Source organism: Nomascus leucogenys, chromosome 25 (genome assembly GCF_006542625.1).
Source record: "Nomascus leucogenys isolate Asia chromosome 25, Asia_NLE_v1, whole genome shotgun sequence".
NCBI lineage: Eukaryota > Metazoa > Chordata > Mammalia > Primates > Hylobatidae > Nomascus > Nomascus leucogenys.
Genome location: NC_044405.1, coordinates 2,261,882 through 2,283,100, shown reverse-complemented (window position 1 = coordinate 2,283,100; position 21,219 = coordinate 2,261,882). Strand labels below are relative to the sequence as shown.

At 36.0% G+C, this 21,219-nt stretch overlaps 1 pseudogene; it reads left to right on the top strand.

Moving 5' to 3' along the window:
* The first annotated feature begins 329 nt into the window (after window positions 1–329).
* LOC105738706 lies at window positions 330–20,500 on the top strand (annotated as a pseudogene).
* The last annotated feature ends 719 nt before the right edge of the window (window positions 20,501–21,219 follow it).

Below are 21,219 nucleotides of genomic sequence, written 5' to 3'. Positions count from 1 at the left end.
TCTTTGCGGTATCCTGTCCCGCTATACAAGCGATTGTGTGTAAGTCAGGGGAGGAGTGATTAATAACTCACCTTTTAGTGTATACGTTGCCAGATAACGATTAGATTTAACTGGCCCAAAAGAGAGAATTATACATTCCTTGAGCTATATCAAGTAATATAAAAATACTTCGGATTACTGTATGTCCAAAAGTATGTTTTAAATGTATCAAAAAATAAATGACTCATTTGCATATGAGTGATCAGGCTAGGAGATAATGGTATTCATCAACCAATACCCATTCTCTCATTCTACTCTTCTGGTAACAGAATCCATATTTAATTGAATGCATGGCAGCTAGGGAAAGCTACGCAAATAGGAAACAGCCTCCTGGATGTGGAGCGGAAGAGGTTTGTGTCACTGCGGGTAACGTTGACTTCTTCCTCCCTTCCCTTGTGTTGGACTGTGGTTGTAGTGATGAGTTTTGACTACGCAGACAAGGGAAACACTTGGCGAAGCAACAATGCAGAAGAAATTTGGGATCTTGGATGACCTCAAGGGGCAGAGCTTCCCTATCTATCCCTTCCCTTCCCCGTCCCACGCAACCACAACAGGCTCTCACCTTGCACTTTTACATGAGAGAGACATGAGATTTGTGTAATCCGTCATCCCTTTATTCTTTGTTAAAATAATGTAAGCCCATATTCTACTTAATATGTAAGCTTTGTAGAAATACGTCCTTTTAAGGTATGTTTGATTTATTTTGATATAAACCAAAATTATATTTTATAAGAAAATAAAGAAATGCTGGCCCAAAATAATTTTGAAGGCATGAAGTATTTCTTAATTATATCTAATTACATTAGTGCTATTTTGCCAGACTAAATATTAATATGCTGTGTATGAATAGACATAATTCACAAAACATTTTCACATATGCCTACATTAATGTACATAGTATTATTTATTAAGAATTATATTCATGGTTATACTAAAGACTGATAATCTTGTAAGTATTGCTTATTGCAGAATACCTAAGCTTCAACTGCCTGCAAAGGTAATAGGATGGTAGTGGAAAGAGCCCACGACCTGTAAGGGAGAAGCACTGGGTGATTCCGAAGTCCACCCGTGCCACCTTCATCAGCTGTGTGCCCAAAGTAAGTCATAGAATCTCTTTGCACCTCAGTCACCTTATCTACATATTGAAGATAATAATCTCCCATTTATTTCACAGGATGAAATCAATCAGGTTCAAATTAAATAATATTTATGAAGGTAATTTATAAAATGTTACTAATTAAACATGTAAATATCAGAAAAGAAATGAATAATAACTCAATAGTAAGCCTTTCAAGAACAAGCTACTTCTAGAACAGAAATAAAACTTAATCTGTGGCAGAAAAAGAGCAAAAACAAGGAGTAAATAAAGCTAGCTGTAAGAGTGAAAAGTAGATGTCTGAATTCAGATAAAAGATTAAAAACAAAAAATAAAAATTCTAAAAGTAACATTTAGCTACATGAAATCAAGCAGCTCTTATTTCTCAAAATAACATTGATCAGAAATTCTAATTGGTATCATTGAATATCAAATATTTTAAGATCTTGAAAATATTTAAATATTTTCAAGATGTAGGGCTTGTTGGGAGCTCTAAGAGATACTTGGTAACTTATGAAAGAATTAAGGAAGAAGAATTTGTTAGAAAACAACTATTCTGCAGCTAAAAATGTTAATTAGCCAAGGTAATCATAGGGTTAGAGACTTAGATACTTCAAACAGATTTTTTTCCTCACTATAAAAGAAATGGAATACTATGAAACAAATACAAAATATACGAACATAAAGAGAAGAATACAGCCTTAGAATGTGGGCAATTATTATGAAAAGAATATTTTACAGTAGCCACATAATCCCCTTAATATAAATAAGAACCACAGTGAAAATTGGAGATAAGGAAACAAAAGCAAAGTTAAGACTCTATTTGGTTCCTTATTAAAGTGAAACATGTAGATTGCATTTCAATACAAAAAAGTATAAACTGAATGTATGAAAATGTCTTTCTCTTAAAAGTTGTCCCAAGATACTATCTCACAAAAATATATCTTTATTACATTAAAATGTTAATCCAAATAATGAAATTGAACACTAACGGCAGAAATAAAATGCACAGAAATTACTTTCAAAGTACATTTTTCTAAGTATGTAATTATTATTGATTTTTTATAACACTTTAAAAACAGTAAGGTTTAATCCACAACACAAAGTGTTTGCATATTTATTTTCAGTGCTTTTGTTCCCTAAAACAGTCTTTATGTCCAATAATCAATTTGCTTTCAGATAATTGTGTCATGGGTAGAGTAAATATATCATTAGATCTTAAAACTTATTCATTACTCATTTACTCTTGAATTTAATTATAGTTTATGCAGTTAAGTTTGATTTCTTCTTATTAGAGAACCACGGAAAATAATATTAATAAAAAATAAGAAATCATTTTTCCTTGCAAATATTTCTAACTCTTCAAAACTAAGTGTTTTAAAATTAAATTTTTAAAATTGAACCCTGAACAACTACATTTACATTGTCACAAACAACCCTATCGTATTTCCTAAAACACATCATGCCTTTGCTGATTCCACTGGAAATGTTTCAGTGATATGACTAGGGTGGTCAGTCTTTTTATCCTCACATCATAAGATATTTTCCTTTCTTAGTTGTTTTTCTTCGGAAAAAAATGGTGCAACATGTGAATAGCAAGAAAGAACAAAATAGGAATACATTTTCTCCTGAATGCAAACTTCCATTTTTATCTAATAAGCTACATCCAATTCTTCAGAAAATGCCCCTTAGCTCCTCTTTCAAAATATACACAAATTTAGTCGTGTCTCATAAATTTCACACCACCACCATAAAACATATGGCTGTTGCATGACACCAACATGATGCGCCTGATGTTGCCTTAGTTTGCTAGGGCTGCCATAATAAAATACCACAGATGAGATGAATAAAATCAATCTATTTTCTCACAGTCATTGAAGCTGGAAGTTCAAGATCAAAGTGCTGGCAGAGCTGGGTTCTTCTCAGGCCTCTCTCTCTGGTTTGCAGATGGTCAACCCTCACATGGTCATTTCTGTACGTGTGTGCCCCTCTGATGTCTCTTTTGTGTGTCAGAATCTCTTCTTACAAGGACACCAGTCAGATTGGATTAGGGCCAATCCTAAGGGCCTCATTTTAACTTTATTGTGTCTTTAAATTCGTATCTCTAAATACAGTCTCATTCTGACCTACTGGGGATTAGGGTTTCAACACAGGAATTTGGTTGGCGACTGGCGAAACAATTGAGTCCAAAACACACATGTACAAAAATATATATGTTTATATACAGTTGATTCTCATTAGTTGCAGTAGTCATGTACTAAAAAGTTATTGCAAATGCTGAATGAACAAATACAGAACCATTGCTTCTATGGAAAATACAGGGTTAGGTTTCAGTAGCTGGTCATGTTTTTGTCAAACAATCAATTCATAACCGTGTTTTATGTGTGCTTCTGTTTAAAGACACCTTATTTAATACATATTTCTCACAAATAATTCGTTGCATGGCCTTTGAATGATTGAAAGCCTGGGCTTTAGAGGCCATTTGCATTATATAGGTTTGTTTGCTGATGTCATCATAAAACAAGCAGTCTCATCAGCATTGTGAACCTATTCTTTCACATGACCCTTTTACTGCATAACGCACAGCAGGTATTTTTAAATTCTTGAGACTCCTTATCTGCAGAACCTGAATCTCACGCAGGTTTAGCATTTTCTGAAATCTGTGAGTCAGCCAGCAGTAGCCCAGAAGAATTTAACATTCTCCTGACCCTGGGTAATGCGATGATAAATTTCTATGACCTTTATTTAGCCTCACAACAATGTTGTTCCATATGTTTTTCTATTGGTCATCATCTTATGAATTTACAAATTTAATTTTTTTCCATAGCTTCAATGCATAAGTGTTAATTTATCATTTTTGTGGCCTGAAGTGCATATTAGTGAATTTCTCTATTTTTTGGACATACTGCATTGTTGATTCATTAACATTAAATTCATAATCAACAGTTCTATCACTTGTGTCTGAATGAAATTGACCTAACACACATACTTTCTCTGTAAGGCACATCACAGCTTCTTGCACTTAGCAACACTAGACAGCACTTCAGCACTTTGCATCAGGGCAATTTTAAACAACAAAATCCCATGAAAATGCAAAAATAAAAGTGGCACCAGATAGACTGCAATAAGGACACTTGTTTACTGCATGAGAGCTAAAACCAGAAAGCAGCGCAGAGAATCACCTTGTTTGAACATGTGCATTGTGCATCTCAAATTTTTCAACACTTTGTACATGCATGTGTTGTAATGCATGTATGAAGTGTAGATTTGGGGGTTATTACCAAGTAGGGAAATTACAAATATGAAACCTGCAAATATTGACGATCAATCGTGTGTGTGTCTCCCTAGTTTTACCCTCACGTCTGCTTCTATGGTCTACACTCAATGCAACAGTCAGGATGACTCTTCTAAAATATGTGAGATAATGTCACTTCTTCAGATCCTCAGAATAAAAGTCAATGTGCTGACAGTGGCCTACAGGACCCTCCGCAGTTTGACCCTGGCTATTTCTTTGAGTCCACCTCGGCAGCTCTTCCTTACAACCATGTTGGCCATCTTGCTGTTACTTAAACTTGCCAAGCCCTCTTTGGTGTCAGGGCCTGCCCTTGCTATCCTCTTTCATGCAAAGCCTTCCTCCTCAGCACTGCATCACTCTCTCACTTCTGTTAAGTCTCTACTCAGGTCTTTCCAAACCAACCTGTTTGAAATAGCCCCTCATTCCAATCCCTTTTCTCTCTTTCTTGCTCCATGTTTCTCCATTGTACTAATCAGCATCTGTCTCCTTATATGTTTTACTGGTACGTATGGTGATCATCATTCTTCCTCCTGTTTGCTTCATGAAGGCAAAGAGCTTTTTCTTATTTGTATTCACAGTGCCTAGAATATTGTAAAATCTCAGTAAATATTTGTTGAACAAATTATTGAAAGAAAGAGATGTATTTAATTAATTTAAAAGTGGATGGAAGAAGAAATACAACCTTGTGGAAAATATGCAAACGCTCATAAACTTTGTCCAAATTCACTTTGTGTTTTAAGGTTTGTTTATATCAATCCCTTTCTGGTTAAGATATAAAATTGAAAAGTCAGAAAAAAATGTCCAAAAAATATTTAATGAATTGGTGGAAATGTTTTGGTTTGACTTTCTTTTTTTTTTTTGAGACGGAGTCTTGCTCTGTCGCCCAGGCTGGAGTGCAGTGGCGCAATCTGGTTTGACTTCCTAACTGAATAAGAATGAATTCAGATTTTACTTGAATACTATACGCTATGGGTTGAATGTGTCCCCCAACGTTCATGTGCTGTAAACTTAATCCCCAATGCAATAGTGTTAGGAGGTGAGACTTTTCATTGGTAATTAGGTCATGAGCGCTCTGCCCTCATGAATAGATTAATGCCCTTATCATGGGATTGGGTCCGTTATCACAGGGGTGAGTTCCTGATAAAAGGATGAGTTTGGCCTCCTTCCTCTCTCTCATGAGCACTTGTGCTCTTTTGCTGTTCTGCCTTCTGTCATTAGATGACACAGCAAGAAGGCCCTCCTCAATGCCAGCACCTGGCTATTGGACTCCCACTCTCCAGATTGTAAAAATTAGATGTCTTTCCTTTATATGTTACCCAATCTTTGATATTCTGTTATAGCAACACAAAACAGGCTGAGACACCATGTATTCCCCCATCTTCCCTTTCTTTTCTGTTGTTTTAGAAAGATAAAACTTTCCAAAGACCTTTGTTTTAAAACCAGTAAATCAAAGAATCTCCCAGTTTGTAGCTATAACTGATAAATACAATACTGTTTTTAACTAATCAAAACACAAATCCATAATGAATTAATTCCCTAGACTTTGGAAAAAACTATTTTGCAAAGATGGTTTCTAGAATGAGATACCTATTATGGTTTATCCTGATATTGTACTTCCAAAAACCATCATGTTAAACAATACAACTGTAGTGTCTCTTCAATCAAATTGATAAATATATCTCAGCCAAACTCTCTCTTCAATCTGATTCTGCTTTCTCTATTAATGATCCTGTAAGAATCATGGCAACCTCTTTGCTTGAGCTCTATTTGAAAACAAACAAAATGAGGTTCTATTTTATAAATTTAAAACAAAAAATAGAGTACCTACGCTGAAAAGTGCTTCATGCAAAAGAGCATATTTAAAGGGCTTCTTAATCATATGTTTGTAGGAACTTAATCTGCAAACCAGTGTCTATATCTGACATTGTTTGGTCAATATATAAGACTGATAGGCTAAATTCCCAAGGTCTAATTGTTTTAATTAAAGTCTCAGTTTAGGAAAGCAACAAAGTTAGCAGATTATCTTCTTTATCTTTATGTCGTTTTCCTCTCCTTTTACAGTTTAGTGACTTCCAAGACCACTATATATTTCTGGTCTAGCATAATAAAATCTTATTTTATTTTGCTAGGAGGAGAGGGATGGAGGTTCTATAGCAAAGAGTGAGATTTATTTTCATTGTATTTCTGATTGTTCATGTATTAATTTTTCAATAATAAAATAATTAGAAAATAAATAAGGCTATGAGGTTAGGTGCCTTGGGATTTTCAGTTAATAATCAATTGCTGTATGATGAGAAAGTGAGTAAAAGTTTTGAAAGAAAAAAATACATTTTCAATATTTTTGTTTCATGTCGGTGTAAAGAAACGCAACTGATTTTTCTATGTTGATTTTGAATTCTGAAAATTAACTGAATTCATTTATTAGTTCTAACAGTTTTTTGTGGATTCATCAAAGATTTCTACATACAGGGCTATGTCATCTGCTAAAAAGGATAATTTTGCTTCTTCCTTTTCACTTTGGACAAGATTGGAAAAATAAGTATTGCTAAAATATTTGTACTACCTAAAGCTATCTATGGGTTCAATACAATCTCTCTCAAAATTTCCATAATATTTTTCACAGAAATGGAAAAAAATGCTAATATTGTATAGAACTGCAAAAGACATTGAAGAGCCAAAGCAAACTTGAGAAATAAAAACAAAGTTGGAGGCATTAAACTGCCTAATTTTAAATTATATTACAAAGCTATAGTATGTAAAACAGTATGGGCTGGGCACAGTGGCTCATGCCTGTAATCCCAACACTCTGGGAGGCCAAGGTGGGCAGACTGCCTGAGGTCAGGAGTTCAAGACAAGCCTGGACAACATGGTGAAACCCTGTCTCTACTAAAAATACAAAAATTAGCTGGCCGTGGTAGCACATGACTGTAGTCCCAGCTCCTCAGGAGGCTGAGGCAGGAGAATCTCTTGAACCCGGGAGGCAGAGGTTGCAGTGAGCCAAGATCTCACCACTGCACTCCAGCCTGGGTGACAGAGCAAGACTCCATCAAAACAACAACAACAACAACAACAACAAACCCAGTATGGTGCTGGCATAAAAGCAGGCACACAGATCAACAGAACAGCATAGAGAGTGCAAAAATAAACCCAAGCATATATGATTAACTAATTTTCGACAGGTCACCAAGAAGACATGATAGGAAAAGGATAGTTTCTTCAATAAATAGTGATGAAAAAACTGGATATCCACATGCAAAACACTAAAATTGGACCCTTATATTATACCATATACAAAAAGTCAAATCAAAATAAATAACAGACCTCAATGTAAAACCTGAAATTATAAAACTACAAGAAGAAAATTAGGAAAAACTCCTTGGGGTTGGCCTTGGCAATGACTTTTTGGATATTATACCAAAAGCTTGGGCAACAAAAGCAAACAAAACAAGACAAAACAGGTAGGATGGCATCAAACTGAAAAGCTCTTCTGCACAGCAAAGTAAATAATCAATGAAATGAAAAGGTAGCCTACAGACTGGGAGAAAATATCTGTTAAGGGGTTAATATCCAAAATTTATAAAGAACTCACACAACTCAATAAAAAATGGGCAAAGGACCTGAATAAATGTTTCTTCAAAGAAGACATTTAAATGATCAACAAGTATATGAAAAGGTGCTCAACATCACTGACCATCAGAGCAATGCAAATCAAAATCACAATGAGATGTCACCTTACACCTGTCACTGTTGGAGAAAATATAAATTGGTGCAGCCGTTTTGGAAAACAGTATGAAGATTTCTCAAAAAGTCCAAAAGAGGACTACCATATGATCCAGTAATCCCTCTGCTGGGAATATACTCAAATAAATGAATACTCAGTATCTCCTAGAAACATCTGCACTTCCATGTTTATCATAGCACTAGTCACAATAGCCAAAATACAGAAATAACCTAAGTGTCCATGGACAGATGAATGTATTAAAAAATTGTGATGCACACACACACACACACAATGGAATATTATTTGTCTTAAATAAGGGGATCTTGCTAGGTTGTGACAACATGGACAACCTGAAGGATACTATGCTACATGAAATAACCCAGACACAGAAAGAAACATATGGCATGATGTCACTTATATGCAGAATCTTTTTTAAGTCAATGACATAAAAACAGAGTAGAATGGTAGTTATCAGGGGAGGAGGTTAGGGAGGAATAGGGAGATGTAGATTAAAGCGTACAAAATTAACAGTTATGTAGGGTGAGTAAAGATAGAGATGTAGTGTACAGAATGAGAATTATAGTTAACAGTATCGCATTTGGGAAATTGGCTGAAAGAGATTTTAGGTGGTCTTCATACACATCCCCCTAATACACACGGTAATTACGTGAGATGACAAATATGTTGTTTGATACAGTCATGCTTTCATTATATATATTATATATAATATACATTATTATATATACATATATACATATATGTACATATGTGTATATATGTATGCATATATGTATATATAGGTAAAACATATGCGATGTTTTGAGATATATGATACATATCTGTATATGTATATGTACATATATGTGTATAGATGTATACATATATGTACATATGCACATATATACATATGTATATACACATTTACATGTATACATATATGTATATGTACATATGTACATGTATACGTGTATATATACATATATGTACGTATATGTACATGTGTGTACATATATGTACGTATATGTACATGTGTATACATATATGTACGTATATGTACATGTGTATACATATATGTACGTATATGTACATGTGTATACATATGTGTACGTATACGTACATATATATATCTCAAAACATCACATTAGGGATTATTTTACTAACTTATTTTATTTAATCCTAATAGCATTTCAAGCTTATGGTATGACTCCACTTCAAAAAGAGAGAAAAAATGCTGCAGCAAATATACACAAGTGAATCACACAGAAGTTCATTCACTCAGTGGGAACACTACTTTACACCAGTAAATGTATAAATGGCAGAATGGTCATTCTTACGTACAAATGGCTGGGCGATGTATAAATGTCTAGAGGATCATTCCTATGAGTGTAGGATTTTGATGGGCAGTCAGTGAAACATTTCTGGTGTCTGCTGCCAGATTTAGTCCTCCATTTTGATACATTTAAGAAGACTCATTAGTCTCATGAATTAGAGTAGAGAAGAGTGTAAAGAAGACAACAAGGGAAACCAAAAATTGCTTATCTGACAAAAGAGTCAGGGATTACTTAGATTCACTAGTCATAAAAATGACTCCAATCTAACAAGATAAAGTTTAATGAAAAAAAGTAAAATTCAGCTATCAGAATTTGCAAAATTAAAATTTCAAATATGTAGAAAGGCACAGTTGAGTAAGTACTAATGACAGAGTTTTTAGTAAATTTCAAGTTCATTATTGGTCAATAATGTGACGTGTGATAAAAGGGTGAAAATATCTAGTGAAAACTTCAAGCCATGCAAATAAAAGTGGAGTGGCCATAACAAAGAAAGTAAAAACTTCATGTCCATAGGCCTTAGAAAATCACAAATAAAATATCTGTTCCATTTGGAGAGATTTTGACAAATTGGAATGATCTTTGCTGTTATGTAAGAGATTCATACATTTTAAGAATTGTCAACATTTATGATTTCTGAGCTTTCTTGCTACTCATAATCGTTTGAAACTTTCACCCTATGCAAAATTCTCTTTTGTTATTGTTATGGTCACCGAAATTTAAAGTATTACTTCTGTAACTGTAACCTAATGGTCTTTACTTAATTCCTTATCAGTTTCAACCTACTCTTAAATTGCTCTGGCTCTAAATGAGATACAAGAAAGGAAAATCTAACCACCTGACAATCTGTACAAATGAATTTTGGGAAAAGACTTGTATTAAAGCCTACATATCAGTTATCTGAAGAAGATGAATGATGACACTTGACAAATATGAGACCAATATGAAATTTTTAAAATGTTATATAGAGTTGTTATAGATAAAATATTAAAGAGAAACTAAAGTTTCATCCTCAAGCTTGTATAATGAAACAATATTGAAATAACAATACAAAATCTCCTTCAATTGAGTCTTTGCTCAGATGTCACCTACCCTGACCACCTTATTTAAAACTACAGATACACTTGCCACTTCTTCTTTCTTAGCTCTTACTACCTTTTCACATGATATATTATGTACTTATTCTTTTCTGTTTATTGCTTATTTTCTGTCTTATTCCACTAGCATGTAAATTCCATGAGGGTATTGTCTGTTTACCAATGACTCTCAAACACATATGAAAGAATAAATATATAGTATCACCTTATAGTTTTCTACATGCTATAATTATTGTATTTGTTAAAGTTCAGTTTCAGAGAAAAAAATCCACACTTGGTATTTTCAGCCCCAACTTAGGTATCACAGGGTGTTAAATGACTTACAGAATCACTGAGAGAAATAAACAAAAATATTCTAGGCAGAACCTTCAGGAAGAACTCCTAACGTCACAATTCAGAGGTGCACCATGGAGGAAACTACAGCCTCTTCTATGATAGAAAGCTGTCTGGAAAATTGGAAAGTTTCAGTATAACAGCTTGCTCCAGGATCACAACATCTCTGACTTAATTTGTTAGCAACCAAGATTAGTAAGCTGACAGCACAGTGCCATTAGCAACAGGAAGCTACTCCTACTATTTCTGGATTCAGAAATGTCTCATGTTTTCTAGATTATACACATACCTTTCAAGAGGAATTAACATAGTCATGGGGAACAATGAAACCAGCAACTCATTCTGTCTTTCTGAATTTGTAATATTGCTCACTTCTTTCTACTTATCTGCTCTGTTTGTCTTTGCCAAAGACTGATTTTTCCGTCTCCAGTCCACCTATAAGAAACTAGAGCTTTTGTCCAGGATAGATCACATATTAAGCCACAAGACAAAGTCTCAAAAAAATTTTAAAAATCTAAGTCATATCAAATATCTTATCAAATGACAATGGAACAAAAATAGAAATTAATAACAAGAGGAAATTTGAAACACATTTGAAATTTACAAATGGGTGTAAATTAAGCAACATAATCCTGAACAACCATTGATCAATGAAGAAATTAAGAAGGAATTTTAAAATTTCTTAAAACATATGAAAATGGAAACACAACATACCAAAACCTATGAGATGCAACAAAAGCAATGCTAAAAGGGAAGCTTGTAAAAATAAACACCTACATCAATAAAGTAGACAGATTTCAAATAAACAACCTAATTATGCACCTCAAGAAGCTAGAAAAGCAAGGAAAAACTAATCTCAAAATTAGAAGAAAATAAATAATAAAGATCAGAGCAGAACTAACAAAGTATAGATTAAAAAAAAACAAAGATAAAGTGAAAAGATTTTTTTGAAAAAGATAAAATTGATAAACTGCTAGACTGAGAAAAGAGAAAGAATATGAAAATAAGATCAGAAACAAAAAATACATTACAACTGATACCACAGAAATAAGAAAGATTATTAGAGATCATTATGAACAACTACATGGCAACAGATTGGAAAACCTAGAGGAAATGAATATGTTCCTGAACACATACAACCTGCCAGTATTGAACCAGGAAGAAATAGAAAACCTGAACAAACCATTAATTAGTAACAAGATTGAATGAGTAATAAACAGTCTCCCAACAAAGAAAAGCCCATGACTGTTGGCTTTATTGCTGAATTCTTCCAAACATTTGAAGAAAAACTAACTCCAGTTCTTCTAAAACTATTCCAAAAAATTAAAAAGAGGGAATTCTTTCTAACTCACTCTATAAGGCCAGTATTAGCCTGATAACAAAACCAGACAAAGACACAACAACAACAACAACAAAAGAAAATCACAGGCCAATATACCTGATGAATATTGATGCAAAAATCCTCAACAAAATACCAGCAAACTGAATCTTACAACATGCTAAAAAGATAATGTGCCAAAATCTAGTGGAATTTATCCCACAGATGCAAGGATGGTTCAACATAGGCACGTTGATAAATCTGATACATCAAATCAATAGACTAAAGGACAAGAACTATCTGATCATCTCAATCGATGCAGGAAAAAGCATTTGATAAAATTAAACACACCTTCCTGAAAAAACCTTCAGCAAATTAAGCATAGAAGGAAAATATCTCAACACAATAAAGGCCATATATGATAAAACCCATAGCTAACATTATACTGAATAGGAAAAAGCTGAAAGCCTTTCCTCAAGAGCTGGAAACAAGATAAGAATGCACACTTTAACCACTCCTATTTAGCATAGTACCGAAAGTCCTAGACAGAGCAATCAAGCAAGAGAAAAATAAAAAGAATCCAAATTGGAAAAGAGGAAGTCAAAGTGTCCCTCTCTGCAGGCAACATCATCTTATATCTAGAAAAACCTGAAGACTGCACCAAAACCCCTTAAAACTGATAACAAAATCAGTACAATTGTAGGATACAAAATCAAAATATAAAAATCAATAGGATTCCTTAAAACCAATAATAAACTAGCTGAAGAAGAATCTGGAAAGCAATCTCATTTATAATGGCTACCAAAAAATACCTAGGAATACATATATCCAAGGATGTGAGAGACCTCTGTCAAAAAAAAGTAGAAAACACTGATGAAAGTGATTGAAGAGGACACAAACAAATGGAAAGATAGCCCATGATTATGGACCACAATAATTAATACCATGAAAATCACAATACTACCCAAAGCAATCTTCAGGTTCAATTCAATTCCTATTAAAATACCAATAATGCTCTTCACAGAAATGGAAAAAAAATCCTAAAATGTGTACGTAACTACAAAATATACTGAACAGCCAAAGCAATCCAAAGCAAGAAGAACATAGCTGGAGGCATTACACTATCTGTAGGATGGGAGAAAATATTTGCAAACTATGTGTCCACCAAGGGACTAATATCAAGAATGTGCAAGGAACTCAAATAATTCAACAGCAAAAAAATAAACAACTAATCCTACTACAAAGTGGGCAAAGGATCTGAGTGCACATTTCTCAAAAGAGGACATAAATATGGCCAACAGGTATATGAAAAAATGCTCAATGTTTCTAATCATCAGAGATGATTAGAATTCTATTTGTAGAATAGAATCCATTCTATTTCTACAAATAGAATGGATACCAAAAAGACAAAATGCTGGCAAGGTTTTGAGAAAAGGCAGCTCTTATATACTGAGTATATATTATACTCTTATTTATCTGTTTTTTCTTTTTTTTGTATGTAACTTTTTATTTCTAATTAAATAGATGTGTAAGAGTAACAACATTGAATTCCTGAATATTTATGCCAATTTTAGCTATTTTTCCTTCCTAATTCTTCAGTTCCTAGGAAGCCCAGAGATGATGTACTAATATATTTTAAAAGTAAAAAGTGGGTTGAAGAAAAGTTGTAAAATACATACAAGTACGTTGACCTGTAAGTGAAGCTAATCTAACAAACATGTCAAATCAGTCTTCTTTTTAACTCTAAAATATTTGTGCATAGGCTATATTTCTTTATTATTATTATTATTATTATTATACTTTAAGTTTTAGGGTACATGTGCACAATGTGCAGGTTTGTTACATATGTATCCATGTGCCATGTTGGTATGCTGCACCCATTAACTTGTCATTTAGCATTAGGTATATCTCCTAATGCTGTCCCTCCCCCCTCCCCCCACCCCACAACAGTCCCCGGAGTGTGATGTTCCCCTTCCTGTGTCCATGTGTTCTCATTGTTCAATTCCCACCTATGAGTGAGAACACGTGGTGTTTTTTCTTAAGATTAGGAGTTGACTTGTCCTTTTTCTAAGTGACTTTATCCAAGATCACCTCCTGACATTAAGTGACCAAGTTTTTTACATGATTCCCAGGATAGCACTAACAACATACTCTGGTACAGCTGGTCAGGGAAGGATCACAGATATAAAGATCGTGGCTGGAATAAACAGTTATCAGGTCCGTACCTTGCTGAGAAAGAAAAGTAATACCATTACTGCAAGATAAAAGTTTAAAGGCTGGGCAGGAAATAGAAAAGCATGCTATAAATTATTTCAATTTACTAGGATAATTTTTAAAATAACTGTTTTCAAGAATTCTTTCAAATTTCCATAATTTAAAAATCTCTTCATTGCAGCTTAGTCAATCCCTAACTAGTAAGTAATTGTAAGAAGAACATGTTATCCATATGAGTTCAAGAGTTTAATAGAAAAATGCAAAGATTGGACCCCAACTACTATCAATTTTTGAGTCTATTTTCCTTTTGTTTTTTTAATTACAAAAAAGCACTAAGAGATAACCATATTCTTCTTTTAAATAACTTTAGAAGAGACCATAACCACAGTTGATACTAAGAAAAGCAAATAAGAGATGACTTTAGGAAACCTATCAATCACCATACCTGATATATGTTGCTATCTCTGAAGATTAGAATAATGCACTTTTGCCTCATTCAAATCCTGGTATAAAGTTGGACTGTATAAAGACCAACAAATAGTCAACACATGAAACTACTTGGTTTTAGTGCTTGAGGCTAATATAAATTTTATCCAACATTGAAAGCTGAAAGGCTCAATAGCCAGCTCAAATACTCTAAAAAGGAAGTTTATCAATGCAATCCCACACCAATTACATACGCTAGACCAAAGTCTGACTCCTGCATGCCCCCAAATTAAATGGATCCTACCTGTGCAACTCAGATTCCCATTTCATCAGTTTTCCAAACATCCTCTAAACACCTAAAGCTTTTAGGTACTCAGTGCCTAGTTAATGGATTCTACAATGATGAATCTTGTCTAGTAAATGAAAATATATCTCTCCCTAAAGCCAAACATATCAGAATAAAATGAATGTAATGTTCTACCTTAAACAAAGCAACACATACATTTTTTAATGTGGTTTGTTTTCCTACATTGTATAGTATATATTAAAATCTGCAATATGTGAAACTCTATCACTGAAATAACTATTATTGATTTCAAAGGAAAATTATTATAAGTGTGACTTTTAGTTAACACATAAAATCACATCAATAAATAGAAATAGAAAATATTTTCTTAGCTTTGCTTTTCCTACAAAAAACTATTTTATTGGAAACTCCTGAGGGTGAAACACTTATATAGCATTCTTTTATAAAGATTATTTTAGCTTATGGCTTCTTAACATAGCATTATTTTATAAAGATTATTTTAGCTTATGGGTTCTTAAAAACAAATATATCCTGAGTACCTATTCTGTACTGGGCAAAATTCTAAATGTTGGCCATAAGTACCCAAATAGGACAAACATATTTCCTGGTCCCATGTAATGGGGAGTAATATATACTAAATATTCACACATATATTATACATCTATGTCACATAGGTACATGGATATGTGTGTGTAGAAAAGGTAGGTATTTTTGTGAAATTTTGTTTTAGGCACGTCTGTGTATGTGTGTGTATATGCACTGATGACACAAATATCTTACTACGATGACAGCCAAAGACACACAAAATCTAATGATCTAGGAAATGAAAGTGGCTAGAGAATATTTTCAGGAACATAATCATGAAGATTAGAAATATTAAGGATTTGAGGTAGCCACCAAATATTCTTAAGCAACAGGAATGCTCAGATTTTCATTTGTAAAACATCTTTTAAATGATATGTGGTGAATCAACAATAGGGAAACAGAACTCGAGTGAAGACACCAATTAGGAGGTTATAGTTCACACTGGGAATGATAGACGCTGGGAGAGAAAACAGAGGCAGAGAGGGGTGGACAAATTCCAGATATATCAGGGAGCTTGAGATGAAAAGACTTTAAGAGACACACCAAAGTGTACACACACACACACACAAACACACACACACACAACCCAGAAAGAAAAGGAGAGAGGAAAGCAGAAAATTAGAAAGTTAAAAAGGAAAACATGGCATATCTCAAGCATCATCATACTTCCCAAATTTTTTTAGGATGTATCATTGCCAATGTCATGCACAGTAAAGGCCTCTGGTTATGGAGGCGTAATATTAATATTAATCTCTAGCTATGGAATAAGTACAGCAAGAGAATCCTTTTTATTTCTGCCAGAAATTACTTATTTTGAATCACGATGAAAAGTATCTATCCCTCCATCCTATGTAAAAATGGTGGCAACCACAGTTTTGTTTTGTTTTGTTTTGTTTTTTGAGACGGAGTCTTGCTCTGTCTCCCAGGCTGGAGTGCAGTGGCGCGATCTCGGCTCACTGCAAGCTCCGCCTCCCGGGTTCACGCCATTCTCCTGCCTCAGCCTCTCCCAGTAGCTGGGACTACAGGCGCCCGCCACCACGCCCAGCTAATTTTTTGTATTTTTAGTAGAGACGGGGTTTCACTGTGTTAGCCAGGATGGTCTCGATCTCCTGACTCGTGATCCGCCCGCCTCGGCCTCCCAAAGTGCTGGGATTACAGGCTTGAGCCACCGCGCCCGGCCGGCAACCACAGTTTTTGTTGCAGCTCTCTCCATCACAGACAAACCCACACAGTGAAAAATGTTGTTCCCAGGAGGTTAGAGGGAAACACTACTTCCACGGTTATTGATATCCTTACTACAGACAACTGCATCACAATTCAGGAAAATACTGAACAAAGCCCAAAGCTACTTCTTTTCTGTTACATTTAAAAAGAGAATCCAGGAAAGTGCAAGGACCCAGACCTTGCTAACTGGAAAGAAGATGAGCATTAGCAGCATTGATCACTCCAAGAATTGAGCCTAAAATATATAAACCAGTTATTTCTCTTAAAGACAACTCATTGACTTTAGAATTTGAGATGAGAGATGGCACATTTGGGAAAATATAAGCATGCTGATCACTATAACGATTCTAATGAAAAGTGATATATGTGCAAAAAAAATTTTCAATCCTATACAACCAAACTATGTTTGCCAGATATTTTAGCCAAGAGGGTTACTAAATTTATTTGTTCATGAGTGGCTAAAATAAAGGCACAGTAGATTGTGATTCAGACTGGATTCTGGAGACAAGCTCTCTGGGTCAATCTTCTGATCAGTTGTTTAACTTCAGGCAAGTTACTTCATGTTTCTAAGCTTCAGTTTCCTTATCATTTTTTCCATCACAATTAGTTGTGAGAACTAAATGAGGTTCAGTCATAAAAATGTCATCTAGAGTTTGGTACTTACTAAACACTCAGTAACAATTATTAGTAGAAATATAGCTATTATTGTTGGAAAAGAATATGACATTTGTTCATTCAGCAAATATTTACCAAGAATTCACTAGTAGAAATAAGGCTAATGTGATGGTTAATTTTATAAGTCAACTTGACTGGGTTAAGGGATACCCAGATAGCTGGTAAAATATTATTTCTGGTGTGTCTGTGAGGGTGTTTCTTTTTTTTTTTTTTTTTTTTTTTTGAGACAGGGTCTCGCTCTTTCACCTGGCCTGGAGTGCAGGGGTGCGATCTCGGCTCACTGCAAGCTCCGCCTCCTGGGTTCACGCCATTCTCCTGCCTCAGCCCCCCGAGTAGCTGGGACTACAGGCGCCCGCCACCGCGCCCGGCTAATTTTTTGTATTTTTAGTAGAGACGGAGTTTCACCGTGTTAACCAGGATGGTCTCGATCTCCTGACCTCATGATCCGCCCGCCTCGGTCTCCCAAAGTGCTGGGATTACAGGCGTGAGCCACCGCGCCCGACCAAGGGTGTTTCTTGAAGAGCTTCTCATTTGAATCAGTAGACTAAGTAGAGAATATCTGCCCCTACCAACATGGATGTGCACCATCCAATACTTTGTGGGCTCAGATAGAACAAAATAAGCAGAGGAAGGGAAGAATTTAGTTCTCGTTCCTTAAGCTGGAACATCCAGGTTATGCTGCCCTTGGGCATCGGAGCTTCTGATTCTCAGGCCTTTGGGCATGGAACTTATACCAAGGAGGCCCCTGGTTCTCAGCCATTTGGCCTTGGACTAAGATTTACATAATCAGTCCTTCCAACTCAAGCTGAATTACAACAATGACTTTCCTAGTTGTCCGGGTTACAGATGAAAGATTGTGGGACTTCTTGACCTCCATAACTGTGTGAGTCAATTTCCACAATACATTTCATTTTTTTTTTTTTTTTTTGAGACAGAGTCTCGCTCTGTCACCCAGGCTGGAATGCAAGGGCATGATCTCGGCTCGCTGTAACCTCCGCCTCCCAGGTTCAAGTGATTCTCCTGCCTCAGCCTCCTGAGTAGCTGGGATTACAGGCGCATGCCACCACACTTGCCTAATTTTTGTATTTTTAGTAGAGATGAAGTTTCACCATGTTAGTCAGGCTGGTCTCTAACTCCTGACCTCATGACCCTTCCACCTCGGCTTCCCAAAGTGCTGGGATTACAGGTGTGAGCCACCACGGCTGGCTCATTTTGTCACCTATCTATCTATTTATCTATCTATCTATCTATCTATCTATCTATCTAATCTATCTATCATCTATCTATCTATCTATCTATCTATCTATCTATCTATCTACCTACCTACCTATCTTACTGCTATCTATCTTACTGATTCTGTTTCTAATGAGAACACTAACTAATACAGCTCAAAAATATTTTTACATTTTAAAAACATTCAGGCCGGGTGCGGCGGCTCACGCCTGTAATCCCAGCACTTTGGGAGGCCGAGGCGGGTGGATCACAAGGTCAGGAGATCGAGACCATCCTGGCTAACACAGTGAAACCCCGTCTCTACTAAAAATACAAAAAATTAGCCGGGCGTGGTGGTGGGTGCCTGTAGTCCCAGCTACTCGGGAGGCTGAGGCAGGAGAATGGCGTGAACCCGGGAGGCAGAGCTTGCAGTGAGCCGAGATTGCGCCACTGCACTCCAGCCTGGGCGACAGAGCGAGACTCCGTCTCAAAAAAAAAAAAAAAAAAAAACCTTCAGGCTGCAAGTGGAATGGTGCCTCCACTTTGTCCTTCAGCCAAGGCATCTGTGACCCAACGGCACGCAAACCCAGTGGCCTCAGCTGTGAGCACAGCAGTGGGAGCACCACCCATCTGGAGACCACCAGATTATCTCTTCCCAAGTCTTTACCATGGTGACCTACAGACAGACCTGAGGGTGGCCAATGTATTCCTCCATCGTATGCTGACCTTGGCACAGCTGTCAGAGATACTTTCCACAAAGGGTTGGTGAAACTGGATGTGAAAAAAAAAAAGTCATGCAGTGGCATGGAATTCTCAACATCTGGTTCATCTCATACAGACACTGGTAAAATTACTGGGATGTTGGAGACCAAATATAAATGGTGTGATTATGATCTGACTTTCACAGAAAAGCAGAACACTCTGGGAACAGAACACTCTGGGAACAGAAATCACAGTTAAAGACCAGGTTTTTCAAGGTTTGAAACTGACATTGGATACTACCTTCTCACCAAACACAGGAGAGAAAAGTGATAAGATCAAGCCCTGTTATAAGGAAAATGTATACACTTTGGTTTGACTTTCATTTTTCAGGACTTGAAATCCATGGTTTGGCTGTCTGTGCTGATGAGGCTGGCTTGCTGGGTACCAGATGACCTTTGACAGTGTCAAATCAAAGCTGACAAGGAATAACTTCTCTCTGAACTATATAGGACTGGAGACTTTCAACTACACACTAATGTCAATGATGGGACAGAATATGGAGAATCAATTAATCAGAAAGTATGTGAAAATCTTGACACTTCAGTGCATCGTACTTGGACATCAGGTACCAACTGCACTCATTTTCACATTGCAGCTAAATATCGGTTGGATCCCACTGCTTCCATTTCTGCAAAAGTCAACAACTCTAGTTAATTGGAGTGAGCTACACTCAGACACTGAGCTGAACAAGTACTGTCGACTCTGGTAGATAGGAAGAGCATTAATGCGGGAGGCCACAAACTTGGGCTTGCCTGGAGTTGGGAGCTTAATCCAGCTGAAAGAAACCTTCAGGATATCAGAAGATTTGACCTTAGTATATTTTCAAAGTGACCAGCAGGGCTTCCTACCACCCAACAAAAAAAGGTGATCAAAACTAAGAATGAGCTAAACAAGACCTGTGTTTTAAATATTTAGACAGTTACTTGATAGCTGGTTTATAGATGAATTGATTATCTATCTAGATACCAATGCTGCAGTCGTGCAGTCACATATACATTATTTAAAGATATGTAGGCCTGGTGTGGCGACTCATGCCCATAATCTCAGCACTGTGGGAGGCCAAAGCGGACAGATCACTTGTGGCCAGGAATTTGAGACTAACCTGGCCAACACAGCGAAACCCTGTCTCTACTAAAAATTACAGAAATTAGCCAGTCATGGTGGCACGTGCCTGCAGTCCCAGCTACTTGGGAGGCTGAGGCACGAGAATCGCTTGAACCGAGGAGGTGGAGGTTGCAGTGAGCCAAGATCGTGCCACTGCACTCCAGCCTGGGTGACAGATTGAAACTCTGTCTCAAATAAGTAAATAAACAAAAATAAAGATATTTAGGCCAAGGCATGAGATTACATGCCTGTAATCTCATCACTTTGGGAGACCAAGGTGGGTGGATCATTTGAGGCCAGGAGTTGGAAATAGCCTGGCTTTAGTAGAGCCAACCAGTCTCTACTAAAACTGCAAAAATTAGCCAGACATGGTGGTGTGCACCTGTAATCCAAACTACTCAAGAGGCTGAGGCAAAAGAGTCACTTGAATCTGGGAAGCGGAGGTTGCAGTGAGCTGAGATTAGGGATAAGATTAATAGCTGA